Here is a 23,034-nt window from a genome sequence, read left to right on the forward strand (position 1 = left end):
TTGGGGGGGTTCGGGAGGGTGGGGGATTTGTTTTAAAGGGTCGGGCTGGGTTTTAGGGTTGTTTTGGTGTGCCGGTTTTCCCGCCCTCCCCCAAATAATTCCCTTGCCCTATTTAACGATACAATACAAATGCCCCTGACGATAAATCGGGGGCATTTGTATTGTATCGTGCACTCTAACGATTTTGGATGATTTTAAAATTATCTGATGATAATTTTAATCGTTCAAAAATGATTCACATCCCTAATAAGCAGTAAGAAATAGGAGGTGATGATAACCTTGTACAGGTCCTTGGTGAGGCCTCACCTGGAGTACTGTGTTCAGTTCTGGAGCCCATATCTCAAAAGGGATAGAGACAGGAAGGAAGTGGTCCAGAGAAGGGCCACCAAAATGGTGTGAGGTCTACTCCATATCGGAAGACTTATGAGGAGAGGCTGAAGGATCTGAATATGTATATCCTGGAAGAGAGGAGGCGCAGGGGAGATATGATACAGACCTTCAGATACCTGAAAGGTTTTCATAATGCATGATCCTCAAACCTTTTCCATTGGAAAGCAAACAGTAGAACTAGGGGTCACTGTACAAAACTCCAGGGGGGGTGACTCAGAACTGACATCAGGAAATATTTCTTCACAAAGAAGTGGTGGATGCCTGGAATGCCCTGCCGGAAGAGGTAGTAAAAATGAAAACAGTGAGTTCAGAAAGGCCTGGGATAAACACTGTGGATCCCTAAAGGCTGGAGGTAGAATAAGGAAAAGGGGGCATATGGGTAACCTGCAAGGAGCGGCATCTGCCACCCCTAACAGAAGGCATGGGGATTACTAACCTTAGCCATTTAGCTCACATGATTTTGATGAAACTGCTCCATCGTTCTATGCTTCAACAGGGTGATGGGGTTAGGGGGAACGGGAATTGGATTCAGACGACAGCCAATGCTGGACCCTGACTTTTACAGTCCGGGGGACTGATGCACAGACATTACGGAAAAAGCATAGAATTGCTTCAATGGCTAAATCCAGAAGCAAAGCACATTCAAACAGCATTGTCTAAATTATCACGAAGGCTGCTCACTCTGTAAAAATGTTGCTAGCAGTAATTTTGTTATGGGTTTGACAGTTGTTTGGTTTTGATTGTTGATGATACTACCCTTAACAGAAGGCTTGGGGGTAACTGCACAGAGTGGCAGTTACTACTACCCTTAACAGAAAAATGGGGTAACCTGCACGAAGCGGCAGTTACTACCATAAGAAACTTACTGGGCAGACTGGATGGACTAGATGGCCTTTTTCTGCCAGCATTACTATTTTACTATATTGGTTATTTAGATATATCTAGACTCCATTCCAGAGGGACTGGCTACCCAGTCTGATCAGGAATATTGAACTCTTTATTAGTATGCTGAGTGCCCTCTGAGGTCTGCTAATTTCTGATGTCAACTTTATTAACATTGTACACAAAATCCCCGCTGTGTGTGAGGTAAAAAATATCAATCCACAACAACTCAATTTACCCCACTCATACAGAAAAATTTTTTAAGTAAGACATCAGACGCGGCAAGCGTAAGCGGTGTGTAAAATAATTGTTAAGAAAAAATCAGTACAAAGACGCTGAGAGGGTCAGAAGTGACCAATTGCCATTTAGACACGGGAAGCGTTGAAGAGGTTAAGACCCATTATAACAATTTAAAGAAGATTAAAAATTTGAATGAAATTTGAATAACATTGAGCTTTTTTTAGCTGATTTTAAGCACATTTTACAAAATTTGTTTTTTAAGATTTTTTCACCAAACTTTTTTTTCAAAAAATATTCCAAGGTAGGATGGAGGTTGGTTTATGATTATAAAACAGAATTCTGTGTACAAGGCCGAGGAGGCATGTTGCAGAAATAAGTATGAAACCTTTCTCATCTTACTTAAAACATTTTTCTATATGAGTGGGGTAAATTGAGTTGTTGTAACTTTATTAACGTAGCATCTGGCTGAACATTATACATGCTGAACTACTGAGTATTGTACTCCACAATACGTTCCCTCTTTTCTACTGTATTATCGATATTTTCACATACTTGAAAACAAATGAGCATTTCTGAAGATCCCTAGGGGCAATAAGTAGACTGTCATATACTCCCTGAAGTGGATAGGGTATTCTGCCACAGCTATCCATCTCCAAACTTTAAATCCAAGCTAATAAAAGGTTTCACTTTTTGGCTTTTTCTGGTGGTCATGACTTTCTGTGAATCACTGCTTTAAGCACATTCAAAGGAGATTGATGAGTCTCGTACAGTTTTCTGCACCGATGCAGGATCCACTTCATCATTGATGGGTTGTACATGCCATTGATTACAATTGATTGATGTGCCATCTGATGTTTGAAGCAAGTAAGAACATGGTATGTCTTGTCACCTTGTAACTATCGCTGTCCAATCCCACAGTATCTTGCCATATGTTTAGAGGCGAACCAGGGGTCCTGAAATAAGAGCTCGTAGCAGTTTCACTGAATGACATCTATTATAGAAAGTCACATAACTGCATTTAGCTTTTGTATTATTGTGTTGCATTTAGCTTTTACATCATTGTGTTGTATGTCAGTGAAATTAGGCCATTGCAGAGCAAGTGCCATCGGTAGCAAAGGAAGAATAGTGCAGAGAGTGTGATGTATGGCATAGGTGTGAGCCCTTGTTGCTGTGGTGTAGTTGATGCAACCTCATAGGCGAACCTACGAAGCTTATACCAATAGCTGGTGAATGCACCCTGAAGTGAGAAAGTCTGGTGTTACGTTCTGTGTATCTTGAAATAATAGTGGGCCCTTGGGTCATGGCGAGTGAAGACTCCACCCACAGGGAGTCTTCCCTGTGGGTGGAGTCCTTACCACAACAGGCAAGGTCTCAGCAGTGATGGACAACAGAGGAAACAACTTTATTATACAGCCAATGGTGATCCGAGGAGCGGATCAATAGAGTCAGTCCAGAGAGAGTGACCTGCAGCTGGTTGGTCTGAGGAGTAATCCTCAGCATGGAGTAGTCCGGTGAATACCTTCTCTAGGTGTAGCTTGTGCTGGCAACTCCGTTAGTGGTCCACAACGCGGGGTAGCCCGGAAGCTGATGGGAAGTTGCACAAGACTGGAGGGAGCTGGTAGTGGCCCACAAGCGGGGCTAACCCAAGGATCCTTGCCACAAAAGTAGAAGAGCAGGTTCTGTATGCACGCCGGTACTGTGGAAGTAGATGGAGGATCAGGCACCGAGAAGGTCCAGACAAGAGCAGCAAGGGTCATCCGAGGATGATGCAGGAACTCACTGGAACAGAGAATCAGATAGTAATGATTCTCCGAGGAGCAGATAGCCATGAGTGCGGCAAGGCCCCCGAGGAGCGGGTACCTAGGTCACCCAGTAGGATAGCGAGACGGAGTCCCAGTGTGGCAGAAATAGCAGGACAGGAATCCTTGCTAACTCATATTGCAAGAAGTCAGCTGAGTTTAAGTATGATAAGCGGATGACGTCATGTGGTGGGGACGCCCCAGAGGTTCCCGCCATGATGCATTTAAGAAGGGGGAAGGGACGCATGTGCATGCCTTAGGTAACCCCGGATGTAAGATGGCTGCTGGGAGTGCCCACGCTGTCCTGGGCATGCCATGAGGGTTGGCATGTGGAAGTGGAGGCCGCCATTCTTCCCAGACTGGGAGCTGCATAGAGAAAGGACGTGAGCAGCAAAGGTTGTAGCCGCCTGCGACCGACGGGCGCAATAGTACCCCATTTCTTAGGGCCCCTCCCAGGGGGTTTTGGCTTCCTAGGATGAGCAAGGTGGAAGTGATGTAGCATCTCTTTGTCCAGTATGTTGGCTGCAGGTTCCCAGCTGTTTTCTTCTGGTCCGTACCCTTCCCAGGAAATGAGGTACTCCCAGTGCTTTCCTCTTTTACAGACATCCAATATGTCATCCACCTTGTATGCAATGTCATCTTCAGCATCGAAGGATTGTGGATCAGGAGTCTTATGAGAAAACTCTGAGAGGATACGTGGTTTCAGGAGTGAAACCATGGAAAGCGTTGTATATTTTTATTGAGGGTGGCAACCTCAAGCTGTAAGTCAAAGGTCCCAAACATCGGAGGACAGTGAAGAGTCCAATGTATCGTGGAGCGAATCGAACTGAAGGTAGCTTGAGCCGGATATATTTTGTACTGAGCCATACCTTATCTCCTGGCTTAAACTGGGGAGCCACTTGATGATGAGCATCAAAGAATCTTTTTGCTCGTTGTCCAGCCTTATGTAGAAGCTCCTTGGTCTGAGTCCAGAGTTGGTGAATCTCGTCAGCAGTAGCTTGGGCAGCCGGAGCTGTACCAGTCAATGGTATGGGAAGTGGTGGAAGTGGCTGACGGCCATACACAATCTGAAATGGGGTGTAGCCCCATTTCAGATGCGAATTCAAGGCAAACTCAGCCCAGGGTAGTAACTCTGCCCAATAATTCTACCTAGAGTTGACATAGGCACGGATGAACTGCTTAAGAGTCCTGTTCATTCTCTCCATTTGTCCATTAGATTGGGGGTGATTTGCAGAAGTCAAATCCAGAGAAATATTGAACTTTCGACACAGTGCCCTCCAGAACTTGGTGGTGAACTGGACTCCTTTGTCCAATACAATGTAAGCGAAACATTTGCCGCACACATCCCATGTAAGCGAAACATTTGCCGCACAAATAGTTTGGCTAATTCTGGGGCAGATGGCAGTCCCGGTAGAGCAACAAAGTGCGCCATTTTCAAGAACTGGTCCATGGTAACCCATATCGTATTGTTCCCACTAGAAGGAGGTAGATCAACCACGAAGTCGGTTGCAATATGCATCCAGGGTTCTTCAGGAATGGGCAAAGGTTGGAGCAGACCCCAGGGATGACCAGCAGGAGGCTTTTGCCTGGTGCAGGAGGTGCAGGTTTCCACGTATGCTTGCACGTCTTTTCTCAATAGTATCACTGTAGGGTAGCAAGGGTACGGGCTTGTCCTGGGTGGCCTGCAAACTTAGAGTCATGAGTCCAATACAACAGCTTCTTCTTTAGATACAGTGGAACCACCAATTTGCCTGTGGGAACTGAATGAGTAGCGGCCAGCATTAACTTCTCAGGGTCAATGATGTGACATGATTTGTCTGGGACATCATCAGGAGTGAAGGACTGGGAGAGAGCATCTGCCCGAACATTCTTCTCAGCAGGACGATATTTGAGCAGGAAGTTGAACCTGTTAAAAAACAGTGACCATCTAGCTTGGCAATGATTGAGCCTCTGAGCATGGCTAAGATATTCTAGGTTCTTGTGGTCAGTGAACATGGTTATCTGATGTTGGGCACCTTCTAACCAGGGATGCCACTCTTCAAATGCTAGCTTGATGGCAAGCAGTTCCTTATTGCCGATGCCATAATTCCTCTCTGCCGGTGAGAAGTGCCTTGAGAAGAACGAGCAGGGATGTAGAACAAGTGTTTCACTGTGCTGGCTAAGTACGGCCTCAATGCTGACGTCTGAGGCATCCACCTCAACAATGAACGGCTTGTGAGGATCAGGGTGGCATAAGCAGGGTTTCTAGAGGAAGGCCCTTTTGAGTAGTTGGAATGCAGAGATGGCCTCTGGAGAACAGTTTGAAAGGTTAGCCCCTTTTTTCATCATAGCAGTGAGGGGAGCAGTCAAGGTAGAGTAGTCCTTAATAAAGGTGCGATAATAATTTGTAAAGCCAAGAAAGCAGCGTAGAGCCTTGATACCGGTGGGTTGAGGCCAGCCTTGTATGCTTTTTGTCTTCTGGGGGTCCATCTGAAATCCCTTTCTGGACACGATGTACCCAAGGAATGGAACAGACTCTTGATGAAAGGCACACTTTTCGAGCTGGGCATACAGGCGGTTGTCCCAAAGCCGCTGTAAGACAGTAATGACATCAGTTTGGTGGGTTTGAACATCACGGGAAAACATGAGGATGTCATCTAGGTAAACCACCACACTTTGGTACAGTAGGTCACGCAAAATGTCGTTCATCATATTTTGAAATAGAGCCGGGGCATTACAGAGGCCAAAAGGCAATACCAAATATTCGAAGTGGCCATCGCGAGTATTAAAGGCCGTTTTCCACTCATCACAATGATAGATACAAACGAGATTGTAGGCGCCTTTTAGATCCAGTTTTGTGAAAATCTTCACCCCCTGGAGCCGATCAAATACTTCTGAAATTAACGTTAAGGGGTACCAGTCTTTGATGGTGATCTCATTTAGACCTCTGTAGTCAAAGCAAGGGCAAAGGGATCCATCCTTCTTGCCGACGAAAAAGAATCCAGCTCCTGCCGGAGATTTGGAGGGTCTAATAAACCTTTTCTGCAGGTTTTTTTGGATATAAGCTGACATGGCCTCAGTTTCTGATAGGGAGAGTGGATAAATTCTTCCTCTGGGTGGCTCGGAATTGGGCTTTAAATTGATTGCACAGTCAAAGTGTCTGTGCGGTGGAAGATGGATGTCCCCCTTGCCTCTTTTATTTTGATTCCCCTGGTTCATTGTATCGCTCCCAAGCGAATGTTGCAGTTACATTGTAAACCGATGTGATTTGTGATTTTACAGGAACGTCGGTATAGAAAAGTTAAAAATAAATAAAATAAATAAATAAGCACATCTGCAGCTTGCTTTGAGAATACGTCTTGAAAGGAAGCATACTGTGGTGGTAGACCAGGAGGAGCGAAAGTAGTAGCCATACATGGCAAGTGGAGTTAAATTTTTTAGACATCTGTTATGGCAGTCAGGACCCTATTGAGATAGCTCAATAGATGACCACTTAAATTGAGGAGAGTGCTCTTGTAGCCAGGGTATGCCAAGCACTATAGGGTGGATGGCCTTTTCGAGAACCAGGAACGTGATGATCTCTGTATGCAAAGATCCCGTGCGGAGGCAAACAGGCTGTGTCATGATCATAACTTATCCAGGCAAGGGCTCGCCATGAATGGACGAGAGGAGCAGCGGTGTGGGTACTGGCTCAGTAGGAAGTCGTAGGTGTTCTACCAAATCTTTTGAGAATAAAGTTCCCACCTACACCCGAGTCGACCAGGGCTTGAGTGGCAAATTCGAGAGGCCCAGAGATGATGGAGACAGGAAGAGTCAGTGGAGAAGGAGCAGTTAGACCTAGGAAGAGTCCTCCAGTGGATCCTAGGTCTGCGTGTTTCCCAAACAGATAGGGCAGGTTTGAACTACATGGCCAGTCTTCCCGCAATACATGCACAGGCCCATCTTTTTATGAAAGCGCCTCTCCTTGGCTATCAGATGACTACAGCCTAATTGCATAGGTTCATCTTCTTCTTCAGGGTTAAGTGCAGCCTGGACCAGAGTGGGTGGCAGATTCTGTGAATGGATACCACTGGATACATGCTTCTTCAGAGGTTTTACCTCAGTTGAGCATTCGCGTATACCAGGGGTGGGCACTTCCGGTCCTCGAGGGCCACAAACCAGTCTGGTTTTCAGGATATCCCTAATGAATATGCATGAGAGAGATTTGCATGCACTCTGCCTCAGTTGTATGCAAATCTATGTCATGCATATTCATTAGGATATCCTAAAACCTCGACAGGTTTGTGGCCCTCGAGGATGGAATTGCCCACCCCTGGCGTATACGGTGGTCAATTCGCCCAGCAAGGTCCATCAGTGAGCTTAAAGTGTCAGGTAACTCCTGGGCGGCAAGTTCATCTTTAATTCAGGAATTGAGTCCTCATAGAAATATAGCTCTTAGGCAACCTGAATCCCATAGGGGTTCGGAAGACAGGGTCTTGAATTCAATCACGTAGTCCAGGAGTGATTTGGTTCCCTGTTGTAGATCCAGGAGTGCTGAACTGGCAATGGACTGGTGAGCGGGGTAATCAAAAACTAACTTAAAGAGAGCCAGAAACCCAGGCAAGTCATTTAGGATTGGGTCATTGCGTTCCCAAAGGGGTGAAGCCCAGGCCAGGGCTTTCCCATCCAACAGGGACAAAATGTAAGTAATCTTAGTAGTAGCAGTAGGAAAGTAAGCTGGTTGTAGAGCGAAATGCATACAGCATTGATTGAGGAAACCCCTACACAATAGGGAGTCTCCTGTGAAATGCATGGGAGCTGGTAGAGGAACTGTAGTTCACCCTGTAACCACTGAGGGTGATGCATTCTCGCTGGAATAGAAGAATCCTTCAGTCTGGAATTCAGCTGGTTAAAGGCGGTAGCCAACGTGTCAAGAGACCTCTGTTGCTCGGTGATCCGTTGGGCCAGGCCAGGAATGGCCTGCAAGGCTGAGAGCTGAGCCAGGTCCATGGAGTTAGCAAACTTATGTTCTGTGTGTCTTGAACTAATAGTGGGCCCTTGGGTTGTGGCGAGTGAAGACTCCGCCCACAGGGAGGAACCCTATGGGCCCTTACCACAACAGGCAAGGTCTCAGCAGTGATGGACAACAACTTTATTATACAGCCAATCGTGATCCGAGGAGCAGATGAATAGATTCAGTCCAGAGAGAGTGACCTGCAGCTGGCCGATCCGAGTATTAATCCTCAACATGGAGTAGTCTGGTGAATACCTTCTCTAGGTGTAGCTTGTGCTGGCAACTCCGGTAGTGGCCCGCAAGCGGGGTAACCTGAGGATCTGTACCACAAAGGTAGAAGAGCAGGTTCTGTACTCACGCCAGTACTGTGGAAGTAGATGAAGGATCAGGCACAGAGGAGGTCCGGACAAGAACAGCAAGGGTCGTCCGAGGACGATGCAGGAACTTACTGGAACAGAGAAACAGATAGTAATGACTCTCTGAGGAGCAGATAGCCCTGAGTGCAGCAAGGCCCCCGAGGAGCGGGTACCAAGGTCACCCAGTAGGATAGTGAGACGGAGTCCCAATGTGCCAGAAATAGCAGGACAGGAATCCTTGCTAACTCATATTGCAAGAAGTCAGCTGATTTTAAGTATGGTAAGCGGATGATGTCATGCAGGGGGGACGCCCCCGAGGTTCCCGCCATGACGCGTTTAAGAAGGGGGTAGGCGCGTGCGCGTGCCTTAGATAACCCTGGATGTAAGATGGCTGCCAGGAGCACCCACGCCATCCCGGGCATGCCATGAGGGTCGGCGTGTGGAAGCGGAGGCCGCCATTCTCCCCAGACTCGGAGCTGCATAGAGAAAGGAGGTGAGCAGCAAATGTCGCAGCCGCCTGCGAACGAAGGGTGCAACATCTGGATCTTCACTTATACCAGCCACCTCCCCCACAGGTTGAGCCCTTGGGTTCTGGCAGCCAGTAGAGCTTAGGTGGGTCCCAAGGGTGGTCAGGTAAGCAAGAGTCTGAGGGTACGCCAGGGTCAGGGCAGGCAGCAGACTTGAGGAGTCGAAGACAGGCCAAGGTTGGAGCAGGCAGCAGACAGACATGGTCAGGTACAAACAAGGGGTCAGGTCTAGGTGGCAGGCAATTGTGATCAGGTCCAGGCAAAGATGGTCCATCTTTTGGCTCCTACCAGTGCATCATGACAGCTTCTCTCAGCTTGGTTTCCAGTATTTCTTTGACAAATGTCTTCCAATGAGATCTTCCATCTACTGCTCCTACAGCAGCACTTTAAAAATATGTATTGTGATTATTGTCTAATGGATTATATCCTACATAATGGGGAGCAACTACATAATCTACTTCCTGGAAATTGTGGCACATGAGCTTGGTATCACTTTGGCAGAGGACATGCAGACCTAAAACTAGCACTAACCTTTTTGAGAATTGAACTTAGAACATAATAACATAAGGTATGCCTTATTGGGTCAGACCAAAGGTCCATCAAGCCCAATATCCTTGTTTCCAACTGTGGCTAATCCGGGTCACAAGTAACTGGCAGGATTCTAAAAGGTCGATAGATTTCATGCAGCTTATCCCAGGGATAAGCAGTGGATTTCCCCAAGTGCACTTTAATAATGGTTTTTGTTCTTTTCTTCCAGGAACTTGTCTAAACTTTTTTAAACCTGATTACACTAACATCTTTCACTGCATCCTCTGGCAACAGAATTTAATTATGCATTGAGTAAAAAAAATATTTTCTTCTATTTCATAAATGTATCACTTGGTAATGTCATTGAATATACTATATACAATAACTTCACATTGATTTAAGTTCTGTAAGTTAAAGTAACTAATCACTACAGTCTTTACAGCTAATATAATAACCCTGCACCAAATGCAATCACCAGTTGATGATTTAAACTTTGCATGTAAAGTGATCCCTATGGGGTGAGTATTCTTGCGCAGGATGACAGAACTGCTTGTGCGCATCATAGACACCATTGTATTCAAATCACGAGGCTCTTATGCAATGATCTTGTAGTGTGGTCCTCATTCTTGGGGGATTTCAATGGGGAGGCATTATGACAGGCACAGCTGGCTCACTAGTGTGCATTTATTTTTATTCATATCTTATACAGTAGTTAATAAAAACCTTTGGCAAAACAAAATTATATAGACTAAAAATACAAATATGGGCTACAGATCTGCAAACTGAAATGGCCAAAAGTCTGAAGAAATTTCTTTCTCTCTCTCTTTTTTTTTTTTTTAGGCTACTAGATAGTTATTCCTATTCCAGCCAACCCAGGGAATATTTCATTGTATCCCTCAGAGGTTTATTCCAGTGTATGATTTTTTTTTTTTTTTGCACATCCCCAGCTTGTATAAAATCTATGCTAAGGTGCTGAGGGCATCTGACCATCTATTGTTTGTGGCCCTTCAATTCTCAGAAATATACAGTCTTTGATAATGCATGATTTCCCCGGATGGCAAGGACGTGTATATTCCACAGTTTTATAGAAGGCAGCAGAACAGCCTGTCTGGTTTCTTAGTGGTATTGACTTTAGGTTCGCATTCATTCTTTAATAACCAAAGAAGTTCAAGAGGGTGCGGTATTTTCTAATCAATTGTCTTTGTCTAGTTCTAAGCTATCATTGCAACATAGCTATTTCAAAGTCTATTTCGCTATAGCAGAAATCAATTACCTCCTGGTTACTGTTTTTCTGTCTCAGAACAAAAAAGCACTAACTTTTCCATTTGAGCCGTGATTTCTGTAAAAACAAAAGGGAAAATGGACCCAAGCATTTAGCATTGGCTGAATACAAAAGGTACTGCAGGGCATGCATTGAAAGCAGTTTGGTTTGGCCTTCAGAGTCATTAAAGTAATCTGTTATGTGAGTTGTTCCATTTGCTGCTCTGGATTGCTAATACTATTTCAGAACACAAAAGCTTCTTTAAACTAGACAACAGCATCACATCAACTTTTACTGGGTTTCCTTTGCTAATGTCGGCAACACCAGGGAGAGATGCTTAGTGTTAAAATGACGATGGCCTAGCCATAGAGACAATGCTAAAGGCAAAACGCATTGTTGGCCTGTTAATTCACATTATATATTACATGTAGTTGATTCCTCCATTTCTTTTTAAGTCTTGAAAAAAAATAAATGACCTAATCTGGAAAGAAGGAAGGAAGGGGGATTGAAGTGTCCTGTGAAAGCAGATATTTCCACAAGATTTTTGTTCGTCCTCTCTTCTTTTACAAGTATGCAAAATTATTAGGCGTGTGCTGTCATTTGAAAACTACATGAAAACAGCAACAACATTTAATGCTTCATGTTGTTTTCAAATAGAACCAACATTTATCAATTATTTCATTCCAGTTATCAGGTTGAGTGCACACTAAATGGTTTTAGTTCATGCTTAATGCTTTGACATCTCTCATCTATACACAAGTAAATATAAATTCAAATACCACAGACTGAAGAAGAACGAGAACAATTTTAGCCCTGATAGGCAAAAGCCATTATGCCGTCTGCCTTGCAATAAGCTCTTTTACATACTTAGGAAGACCTGGTAAAATGGTTAAACATACTGTAGTTATCCAGACTCTAGTACTGCCCCACTGACTGCCCTGACCAGGTGCCTCATTGGTTATTAATATTAATAACAATAATAATAATAATGTTAATATACAGTTGGAGGTCAATTTTCAAAGCTATTTCTGCAAGTAAAGCAGCAATTTAAACACAGAGATAGGGTGTTTGAAAACCCCCTCCCCCCTCACTGTGGGCAAAATCTATGAATGGTTAGTGCTGTTTGTACACAATTTCTGAGATACACAACATCTCTGCACGTTTTAAGTAATTCTTTTTTTGCATATGATGCAGTTTTTTTATTTACATTTATTTCAGCTATACATTTTTCCAGGCCCCAGTGACGATGGAGAAAGTTATGTCTGCCGCTCTTCCTACAATCCAGGTTAAAGAGCTCAGTGGTGTGCAGGTTTGTTCCCTTGATAGCAAACAAAGGGGCCGATGAAATACAGTGCTCTCAGCCGAGCGCACTATTTAACCCGCTGTCAGACGCTGTACTTCTTTTAAAAGTTAAAAATAAAAACAAAACAAAATAGCCAGCTGCATTAAGTAGACACATCGGCGTTCATAACCGGCAGACCGCCGGTAACCGCGGGGTTGCGTTAGCAAGGAGGCGCCTCCTTGCTAACACGACCCCCTAATTATAATACAGCATGGCGCCCCCCCCTTGCAGGCGCCATGCGTGCATTAAGAAATCAGGCGCTGACTTTTCAGCGCTCGCTTTCCATGCTTTTTTTTGCATTGGCCCCTATGTCCATCAGTCCATAGAGGCTTCATAGGATGGCCTTGCAGCATCAGGCAGCGTTTACACTAGCTCTCTTTTCTTTGATGCCAAGTGGTTGGTTGGTAGGGTCCACAACTCCATGCTTTGTCGTGCAATATCAGTCTATTCCATGTTCTTGATTTGCATATAACAAAAAATTGATAGTGAACTCTTTCTTAGCTGCTTGTTTGGTCCCCTAATGATAAATCCTTGTAACTAGTAGGGATGTGTGCACAAACAATTTTTGGTTTGGTTCAGCTAGTGTGTCAGAGTGATGGAGCAAAGGAGGAATACTGGCCAACTGGCACCATTTCTTTTATTGGCTGCACTGGGTCCAGAGCCCTAGGAAGTGCCTTGGGCCCCCCACTAGGCTACCAGGGTAATTGAAATAAGAGCCAGAGGGATTCTAGGGATGTATTAGGGTAGGGTATGGGGGGTCTGGAGACTGTAGGTTTGGAAAAAAGGGGGAGGGGGTGGGGGCCTTACCTGGACCTTTCCTGTTAAAAATATTCAACTTTTTTGTACTTTGGCTGCTCAAGGGGCAGTGTGTGTGTGGGGGGGTGGGGGATGGGAGGAGTGAACAGGATCTCAAGAGACCCTGGGGTTTATCCACACTTGGGGGGGGAGGGGATTATTTGGCCTTTAAATCACAGTGGTGCCACAGCCTGGCTACCATTGTGTGATTTTTGAGGCGCTTTGCTAAGCCATGGCATTTGTTTTCCACAGTATTAAATCATCAGAGAAAACACCATTAGGTTTAATAAGCTATGGTACCAAACACTGCAGTTCAATGAATCCCATGGTGGGTTCCCCTCCAGGACAAATACTGTAGCTTAGTACATAGGCCCTGTTGCCCTGGAGGAGGATTCTTGGGCTGAGGTGGGTTGACGCAAATCATAGGCAAGGGCCTACAGTTCCCACCGTCAGCAGGTGGAGTAGCTGAAGCTAGAGGCCAGTGGAGTTTCACCTATACCAGCCCACATTCCCCTCAGGTTGAGCCTTTGGGTACCGGGCCTGGCAGGACTTAGGTGGGCCTTGAGGTAGAACAACAAAGGCGAACAGTTCAGCTCAGAGACAGCAGCCAGCAGGTGGTGTAGTGTTATCTTGGACCTGTCCCGGTACAGGAACTCAAGCACCGAAGGACGAGGTTTGACTGAAGATGCTTGAGCAGAGAAAGGCCAAAGTCTTGAGAGTCCAAGTCCAGAGGACAGGGACAGAAGCGTCACTATCAAACTCGAATGAGGGCTGACGGCAATGGAAAGGTGTAGCAAGTAATTGTAGAACTCTGGATACAAAGAGTCTATAGCGTAGTCGTTGGTAGCAATGGTCAGGGCACGGAGAAGGTAGGCATGGTCAGGTGTAGCAGTAGTCAAGGCAGGGAGAAGGCAATCATGGTCGTAGCAGTGGTCAAGGCACGGAGAAGGCAGATGTGGTCGCATGTAGCAGAGGTCAGGTTTGGAGAAGGCAAGCGTGGTCGCAAGTAGCAGAGGTCAGGCTTAGAGAAGGCAGGCAAGGTCGGACATAGCAGAGGTCAGACTTGGAGAAGGCAGGCAAGGTCCGATGTAGCAGAGGTCAGGCTTGGAGATGGCAGGCAAGGTTGGACGTAGCAGGGGTCAGGCTTGGAGAAGGCCGGATCCTGTCACATGGTAGGAGCACTGGATGGCCGGCACCATCTTGTGCTCCTACCATGTGACAGGGGCTGACCAATGGCACCGGTAGCCCCTGTGACATAGTAAGGGCAAAGGCTATCGGCGCCGTTTTGAATATTGGCAGCCGACGGTCCGAGTGCAGGAGGTCGCTCCCGGACCCCTGCTGGACCACCAGGGGCTTTTGGCAAGTCTTGGGGGACCCTCCTGACCCCAAGACTTGCCAAAGGTCCAGCGGGGGTCCAGGAGCGACCTCCTGCACTCGGACCGTCGGCTGCCAGTATTCAAAATGGTTCCGATAGCCTTTGCCCTTACTATGTCACAGGGGCTACCGGTGCCATTGGTCAGCCCCTATCACATGGTAGGAGCACAAGATGGCACCGGCCATCCAGTGCTCCTACCATGTGACAGGATCCGGCCAATGGCACGGATACCCTGTCACATGGTAAGGGCAAAGGGCCATCGGTGCCATTTTGATTAGTGGCAGCCAACGGCCCGGGAGCGGGAGGACGGCCCGTAGCGGGAAATTGCTCCCGGGACCCCCACTGGACCACCAGGTACCTGTAAAATGTTTTTGGGGTGGTCGGGAGGGTGAGGGAAGCTAAGGGGTTAGCTTTAAAGGGTCGGGGTGGGTTTTTTGTTTATCGGCTGGGGCGCAGCCGATAAACAAAACCGCGATCGGGCCCGATGGAAAAAACCCCACATCTGAATCGGAACCGGAATCCGAACCGATTCCGGTTCCGATTGACATCTCTACTGGCAAGTACCCAAAAACTAAGTCTATTCCATGTTACCATTGCTAATGGCAGTGCCTATTCTCTAAGTGAACTTAATAGCAGGTAATGGATTTCTCCTCCAAGAACGTATCCAATCCTTTTTTAAACACAGCTATACTAACTGCACTAGCCACATCCTCTGGCAACAAATTCCAGAGTTTTATTGTGCGCTGAGTAAAAAAGAACTTTCTCCGATTAGTTTTAAATGTGCCCCATGCTTACTTCATGGAGTGCCCCTAGTCTTTCTACTATCTGAAAGAGTAAATAACCGATTCACATCTACTCATTCTAGACCTCTCATGATTTTAAACACCCCTATCATATCCCCCCTCAGCCGTCTCTTCTCTAAGCTGAACAGCCCTAACCTCTTTAGTCTTTCCTCATAGGGGAGCTGTTCCATTCCCTTTATTATTTTGGTAGCCCTACTCTGTACCTTCTCCAGGAACGCCTTCAAGAAGCGGTTCATCCATTCAGCTTGCCCGTTGGCTTGGGGGTGATAGGCGGTCGTGAGGTTGATGTTGATACCGAAATTTCGGCAAAGAGAGCACCAATACCTGGTGACAAATTGAGGACGTCGATCAGAGACAGTATCCACTGGTAAACCATGCAGTCTGAAGATGTGATGAAAAAAGAATCATGCTATATTGGATGCAGATGGTAGGCCCGGAAGGGGCACAAAATGAGCCATTTATGAAAAACGGTCTATGGTAACCCATATCACGATATTACCCTTAGAAGGCAGCAGATCCACGATGAAGTCTGTTGACAAGTGGGTCCATGGTTCTTCAGGTGCTGGAAGTGGCTGTAAGAGTCCCCACGTTCACCCGACCGGGGTTTTTGTTGTGCGCAAACATTACAGGATTCGACATTCGCCTTTGCATCAGAAACCAAGATTAGCCACCAGAAGAAACGCTAGAGCAGTGCCACGGTTCACGCTTGTCTGAATGGCTGGCAAATTTGGAACCGTGTGCCCAATGGAGAACCCTTTCTCTGAGTCATCGGGGCACCACATTTTTTCCCGTAGGAACTGGATGGGTGGCAGACAGGGAGATACAGGCTGGATTAATGATGTGAGCTGGTTTTCGGGAATATCTTCAAGTTCAAATGACCGGGATAAAACATCTGCTCAGAGGTTTTTATCAGCAGGGCGGTAGCGAAACTCGAAATCAAACCTGGAAAAGAATAAGGCCCACCGGGCCTGGAGGCCATTTAGGCGCTGAGCTTGACTTAGATACTCCAAATTTTTATGGTCCTTGAACACCATGAATTTGTACTGTGCACCCTCGAACCAAGGGTGCCACTCTTCTAGGGCCAATTTTATGGCGAGTAGTTCGCGGTCTCTAATGCTGTAATTTCGTTCTGCTGATGAAAACTTTTGAGAATAAAACAGACATGGAACTATGGTACCAGAAGCGGTTTGCTGACTTAGGACAGCCCCAGCCCCTATGGCTGAGACGTCCACCTCAACTTGGAATGGGCAAGTCGGATCAGGGTGACGTAAACAGGATCCCTTTTGGAAGGCCTCTTTCAGCTGATGGAAGGCGGCTAAGGCTTCGGGTGGCCAATTCTGTATGTTCTGGCCTTTCTTGGTCAGAGCCGTCAAGGGGGCGGCCAATGTGGAAAAATGAGGGATGAAATACTGGTAATACAGAAACCCCAAAAAGCGTTGGAGCGCTTTGAGTCTGACAGGCTGTGGCCAACCCTGGATTGCCTTCAGTTTATCCGGGTCCATAGAGAAACCTTGTGGCAAAATTATATAGCCAAGGAATGGCAAACTGGACCTCTCAAAGAAACATTTGTCCAGTTTTGTGAACAAATGATTTTCAGTCCGGTGGGTATCAAGATCTTCAGTCCGGTGGGTATCAAGATCTTATGAAAAAAATGAGGATATCATCCAAATATACCACGACTTTGGTGTACAGGAGATCTCTAAAAATTTCGTTCAACATTTGCTGGAATACAGCAGGTGCATTGGGATGGCCAAAAGGCATCACTAAGTATTCATAGTGACCGTCCTTGGTACTAAAGGCGGTCTTCCAGATGTCATCGGGATGGATCCTCACTAAATTATACGCCCCGCGTAAATCCAGCTTAGTAAAGATGGTAGCATCCTGAAGCCGGTCAAAAAGTTCTGAAATCAATGGTAAGGGGTATTTATTCTTACGGGTGATAACATTTAGACCATGTTAGTCAATACACGGTCTAAGTGACCCATCTTTCTTGTTTACAAAAAAGAACCCTGCTCCGGCGGGTGATGTGGACGGGCAGATAAATCCTTTTTCCAGATTTTCTTGAATATATTCTGTCATGGCCTTTGTCTCAGGTAGTGACAAAGAATAGGTGCATCCACGAGGAGGCGTGGTTCCAGGAAGAAGATTGATTGGACAATCAAACCGCCAAAGAGGCGGGAGAAGGTTGGTCTTCTGTTTGGAAAATACATCCTCATAGGCAGCATATGGAGCAGGTATACCAGAGGAGGTGGTCACCAAAGGAATCGTTGCTGACGGAGTCACTTTCTGAAGACAGACCGGACCCCATTCCACCAACTGTAGTGAAGTCCAATTGAACTGTGGCGAGTGCTTCTGTAGCCAAGGAAGTCCAAGCACTATGGGATGAATACATTTATCCAATACTAGTAGCTCTAGTTCTTCAAGGTGTAAGGCACCAGTGCACAGCTGAACAGGTTCCATGGTCAGGGAGATGCGGCTGGGGAGTGGCTCTCTGTATATAGAGGCAATACACAAGGTGGAAACCAATGAGTGTGTTTTTATACCCATATGTTGCACAAGGTCTTTGAGAATAAAATTACCTCCTGCTCCTGAATCTACCAGAGCGAGGACCAGAAAGGACCAGAAAGAACAGAAAGTTGAGGGGCCAGAGAAGTTGCACCCAAGTTCAGGGCCCCCACTGAACTTGGGCCCCGGGGTTTCCCAGACGAATGGGACAATTCTATAGATGGTGGCCTGGTGCTCCACAGTATAGACACAAGCCGCGCTGTCTTCACCAGAGACGTTCTTCCGGTGTCAGTCACCCACGACCCAACTGCATGGGTTCCTCCACCCTGACCACTCTAGTGTCACAGGATGTGGTGTTTGTGACGGGAGATGAGCGGGAACGAACCCGCGAGGGTCTCTTAGGCATCCAACTCTCCCGGTGACGCTCTTGATGACGGTGATCTATTCAGCCCGTCAGGTCTAAAAGGTCCTCCAAAGAGGAAGGGAGCTCCCGAGCAGCCAACTCATCTTTTAACTGTGAGGAGAGAGCATCAAGATAAATGGCTCGAAGGCAATCCTCTTGTCAAGTAACCTCAAAAGCCAAAGTCCGAAACTCTATGGTATAATCGAAGAGACTTCGTTGTCCCTGCTGAAGGTGGAGTAGACTAGTGCTTGTTACAACATGCCCTCTGGATCGTCAAAGGTCTGTTTGAAGACAGCCACAAAGTGAACCAGCTCCCTCAACAGGGAGTCTGAACGTTCCCACAGGGGTGAAGCCCAGGCCAGGGCTTTCCCTTCAAGGTGAGATAGGATAAATGTGACTTTCATTAAATTATCCTGGAAGATGGAAGGTTGCAGAGCAAATTGCATATAACACTGGTTTATAAACCCTCTGCAGAGCTTGGCGTCACCGTTGAAGCGTGGAGGCGCTGACAGAGCCAACAAGGCTCGTGGCAATGATGGAGGTGACTGTGGAGGAGGAGGAGCTGGATCGCTAAGGAAGGCATCGACCCAGGCATGAAGACGGTCCATGGAGGAGGCCAGTGCCTTACGGAATTGCTGCTGTTCATGCACCTTGGAAGCCAGGCCTAGAATGGCCTGGAGGGCACATGGCTCCACCAAATCCATGCCCTTTGCAATCTGTTGTGCTGGAAGTGTATTCTTGGGCTGAGGTGGGGTTGACGCAACCCGTAGGCAAGGGCCTATGGGTCCCCACCATCAGCAGGTGGAGTGAGCTGAAGCTTGAGGCCACTGGAGCTTCACCTATATCAGCCCACGTTCCCCTCGGGTTGAGTCTTTGGGTGCCGGGGCCAGCAGGACTTAGGTGGGCCTCGAGGTAGAACAACGAAGGCGAACAGTTCAGCTCAGAGACAGCAGCCAGCAGGTGGTGTAGTGTTATCTTGGACCTGTCCCGGTACAGGAACTCAAGCACCGAAGGACGAGGTTTGACTGAAGATGCTTGAGCAGAGAAAGGCCAAAGCCTTGAGAGTCCAAGTCCAGAAGACAGGGACAGAAGCGTCACTATCAAACTCGAATGAGGGCTGACGGCAATGGAAGGGTGTAGCAAGTAATTGTAGAACTCTGGACACAAACAGTCCGATACAGTAAAGTGTGCTCCAGCGGAGCACACTGTTAGCCCGCTTTTGGGCACGCGTTTTTGACACACTATTTTTTTTACCCCTTATACAGTAAGGGGTAATAGCGTGTCAAAAACACGCGGCCACCCCCCCCCCCAAACTAATAGAGCCCGCAACATGCAAATGCACGTTGATGGGCCTATTGGTCATTCCCGCGTGATACAGAAAGGAAAATGTGTAGCGAAGCCGCACATTTTACTTTCCGAAATTAACGGCCAGCACCGGAAAAGTGTACAGAAAAGCAGAAAAAAATGCTTTTCTGTACACCCTCCGACTTAATATCATAGCGATATTAAGTCAGAGGCCCCAAAAATTTTAAAAACTCAAAAATTAAAAAAAAAAATGTTAAATCTGCCCACGACCCACGAGTTGGAAGATGGACACTCAATTTTGCCGGCGTCCATTTTCCAAACCCGTGGCTGTCAGCGAGTTCAAGAACCGACGCCGGTAAAATTGATCGTCGGCTGTCAAACCCGCTGATAGCCGCTGCTTCTGTCATAAAGGAGGTGCTAGGGACGCCCTAGTGTCCCTAGCGCCTCCTTTTACCATGGACCCTCATTTGCATGCGGGCCAATACTGAATCACGCACCCAGAACACGGGCCTGTGCGCGCATCGGGAGAACGGAAGCTCGCCAGCTCTCCCGCGTTTCTTTCTGTATCGGCCCGAAAGAGTCTATAGTGTAGTCGTTAGTAGCAATGGTCAGGGCACGGAGAAGGCAGGTGTGGTCAGGCATAGCAGTAATCAAGGCACGGAGAAGGCAATCATAGTCAAATGTAGCAGTTGTCAAGGCACGGAGAAGGCAGGTGTGGTCGGACGTAGCAGAGGTCAGAGTTGGAGAAGGCAGGCAAGGTTGGACATAGCAAAGGTCGGCACCAGGAGATCAGTCAGAACACAGATGAGACGAACGAAGACACAGGAACTGGAAGACACTCAGGAACACGGAATGAGGAAGCACGAGGCAACGAGTACTCAGATCCAAACAGGAAAGTGAGGAGACCTGTGCAAAGGCAACACTTCAGTGCTTGGCTTGAGCTTAAATACACTGAGGAATCTGATGAAAGGGCTGCACTGTGGGGCTGCTATGGGCAGTGAGCATAAAGGCCACTTAAGATTGTAAGCTCTCTTGGGAAGGGACCTACCTACTGTGCCTGATTGTCACTCTCCTTGGCTTTGTATTTGAGGACCTAAGGACCTAAGGACTTTGCACATGGGCTCCCTGTTACTGCAGGGCCCAGGGTGGGTGCTTCTTTTGCTTATAGGTATTAATTATATCCTAGTCATGGCTCTCTGTGCACCACATCTCTGTCACTGCCTTTATATCCAAGTCACTCTGTTCAATGACTGCTTCTAGATTTGGGACTTTATTTATTTATTATTTTTATATACTGACATTTGATTTCAATTGAGATATCACACTGGTTTACATTCAGGTACTGTAGGTATTTCTCTATCCCCAAAGGGCTTATAATCTAAGTTTTTGTACCTAAGGCAATGGAGGGTAAAGTGACTTGCCCAAGGTCACAAGGAGTGGCAGCAGGACTTGAACCCTGGTCTCCTGGTTCATAATCCACTGCTCTAACCACTAGGCTATTCCTCCTCCCCCAATGTTTGGTTCCCATACTGTGAGCAATTAGTGTACAGAGTTTTCCAGTGGTTGGCCTTTATTTTTTCCCCATTTCTCTACAAGTATTTCAAGATTTACCTACCTTGGAGCTTGAACCACCCATACTTGACAATCCTAGCTTAAAACCCTGCTCAGTAGGTTTGCCAGTCTGTTTTGGAAGATGCTATGCTCCTTTCTTTGACAAATGGACACCCCCTCCATTCCTGCTGAGTAGTCCTTGAAACATTGTCCTATGGTTCAGGAAGCCGCTCTCTTTGAAACCATCTATGCATCTCCAGAATGTGAGCTTTCCTGCCTGGGCTTTTCTTCTTGACTGAGAGGACTGATGATAATGCCACCTGTGCACCTCTCCATTTCATCTTCTCTTCCTTCAGCATTATCGATGATTACTGATTTATTCTAAGCACTGTCATTATGCCAAAAATATAACCGGATCGCCACTTTTTCAGTCTTCTCAGGAGTGGGTTTCAATCTTCAGTGTATTCTGTGCCCCTTTTAACGGGTTCATGAACAAACAGCAACCGTACGCACAAATTTGTCTAGAATCCAGCTAAATAAAAATCCCGTAACTCTCCCCAGTAAATGTGTGTGTCCATGCTGTGATTGCTCCATTATGATATTTAGATTGATTTGCAGGGATTATTCATGAATGATGAAAAACACAAAAGAAAAGGGGGCATCTCTAGCTTATTTTTAAAAAGAAATTAGAACCATAAACAGAAGTGAGCAAAATTTTTACATTTTATTTCATGGTTTTCAAGTCAGTCTTCTTCAACAAAATGTATACCTTCCAAAGGACTTTTGATAATTGTTTTTGCTTCTTTTCTCTTTGTGGCAGGAAGTCTGGTAGTATCAGAGTGTAATTCGGGCTCTTTCTCAGTAAGCCCTGCTCAGCTGTGCATGACAACAAGAAGTTTTACTATTTAAGTGCATTTCTGAGAGACAATAGATTTTCACCCTTCTACTTCATTTCTTACGAGTGCCATTTCCTCAAAGAATTCTCCCTTCCTTCTTCATTCCCTCTGTCTCTCCTTTCCTAAGCACATACTGTGCAAATTGCCATTACAGGTGACATAGAGTAGGCCAGCATTAGCACTTATTTATCTATTTTATATTTACTGCCTTAGCTCTCAGACTCCCTTGCTCTTGAGGTTACAGCTGCCCTTGGACTACCTGAGTTGCTCTGCTGGCTATGAGCTGCAGAGATTTATTTATTTATTTAGAACTTTTATATACCAACATTCATTTGCATATTACATCGGTTTACAAAGAACGGTAAATTTAACTTCAGAGAGGAAAGAAAGTTACATGTAATAGGGAGATAAAGGAACAAGGCAGGGTATAAAGGGGAGAAAAAAAAGGGGGGTCAGGAGAACCAAGGACAGGCGTTTATAACTGAACTTGAAGGCATAAATAAATAAACCATTATGTTGTAGGGTAAGGGGGGTGAGGGGGGAAGGGAGGGAACTGGGAGGCTAGAACTAGAAGGAGGAGGGAAGCGAGGCAAAGGAGGCGAGATTATGTAAATGCCAGTTTGAATAGCCTAGTTTTTTCTTAAAAGTCCTTGCACAGTGTTCTTGGCGTAAGTCAGGGGGCATAGAGTTCCAGCTATGGATAGCACTCGTTCTTTGGTGGAAATATTTTGGATGAGTTTGGGCGAGGGTATTACAAGGGATCCTTTGTAGACGGATCTGGTGTAAAGAGTCATTAAGTCAGTGAACATTCTGGTTGTGAAGAGTTTTATGAATAATTGTGAGGCTCTTATGGAGGATTCTGGAGTGGATCAGAAGCCAATGGAGTTCTTTAAGAATTGGGTTGATATGTTCTTTTCTGCGGGTGTTGGTGAGGATTCTGGCCGCTGCGTTTTGCAACATTTGGAGAGGTTTGATGGTAATTGTGGGTAGGCCTAAGAGTAGTGTGTTACAATAATCAATTTTAGTAAATAATGTGGCTTGGAGGACTGCCCGAAAGTCATTATAATGAAGGAGGGTTCTTAGTTTCTTTAAAACCTGGAGTTT

This window comes from Rhinatrema bivittatum, chromosome 3, assembly GCF_901001135.1.
Source record: "Rhinatrema bivittatum chromosome 3, aRhiBiv1.1, whole genome shotgun sequence".
NCBI classification, from domain to species: domain Eukaryota; kingdom Metazoa; phylum Chordata; class Amphibia; order Gymnophiona; family Rhinatrematidae; genus Rhinatrema; species Rhinatrema bivittatum.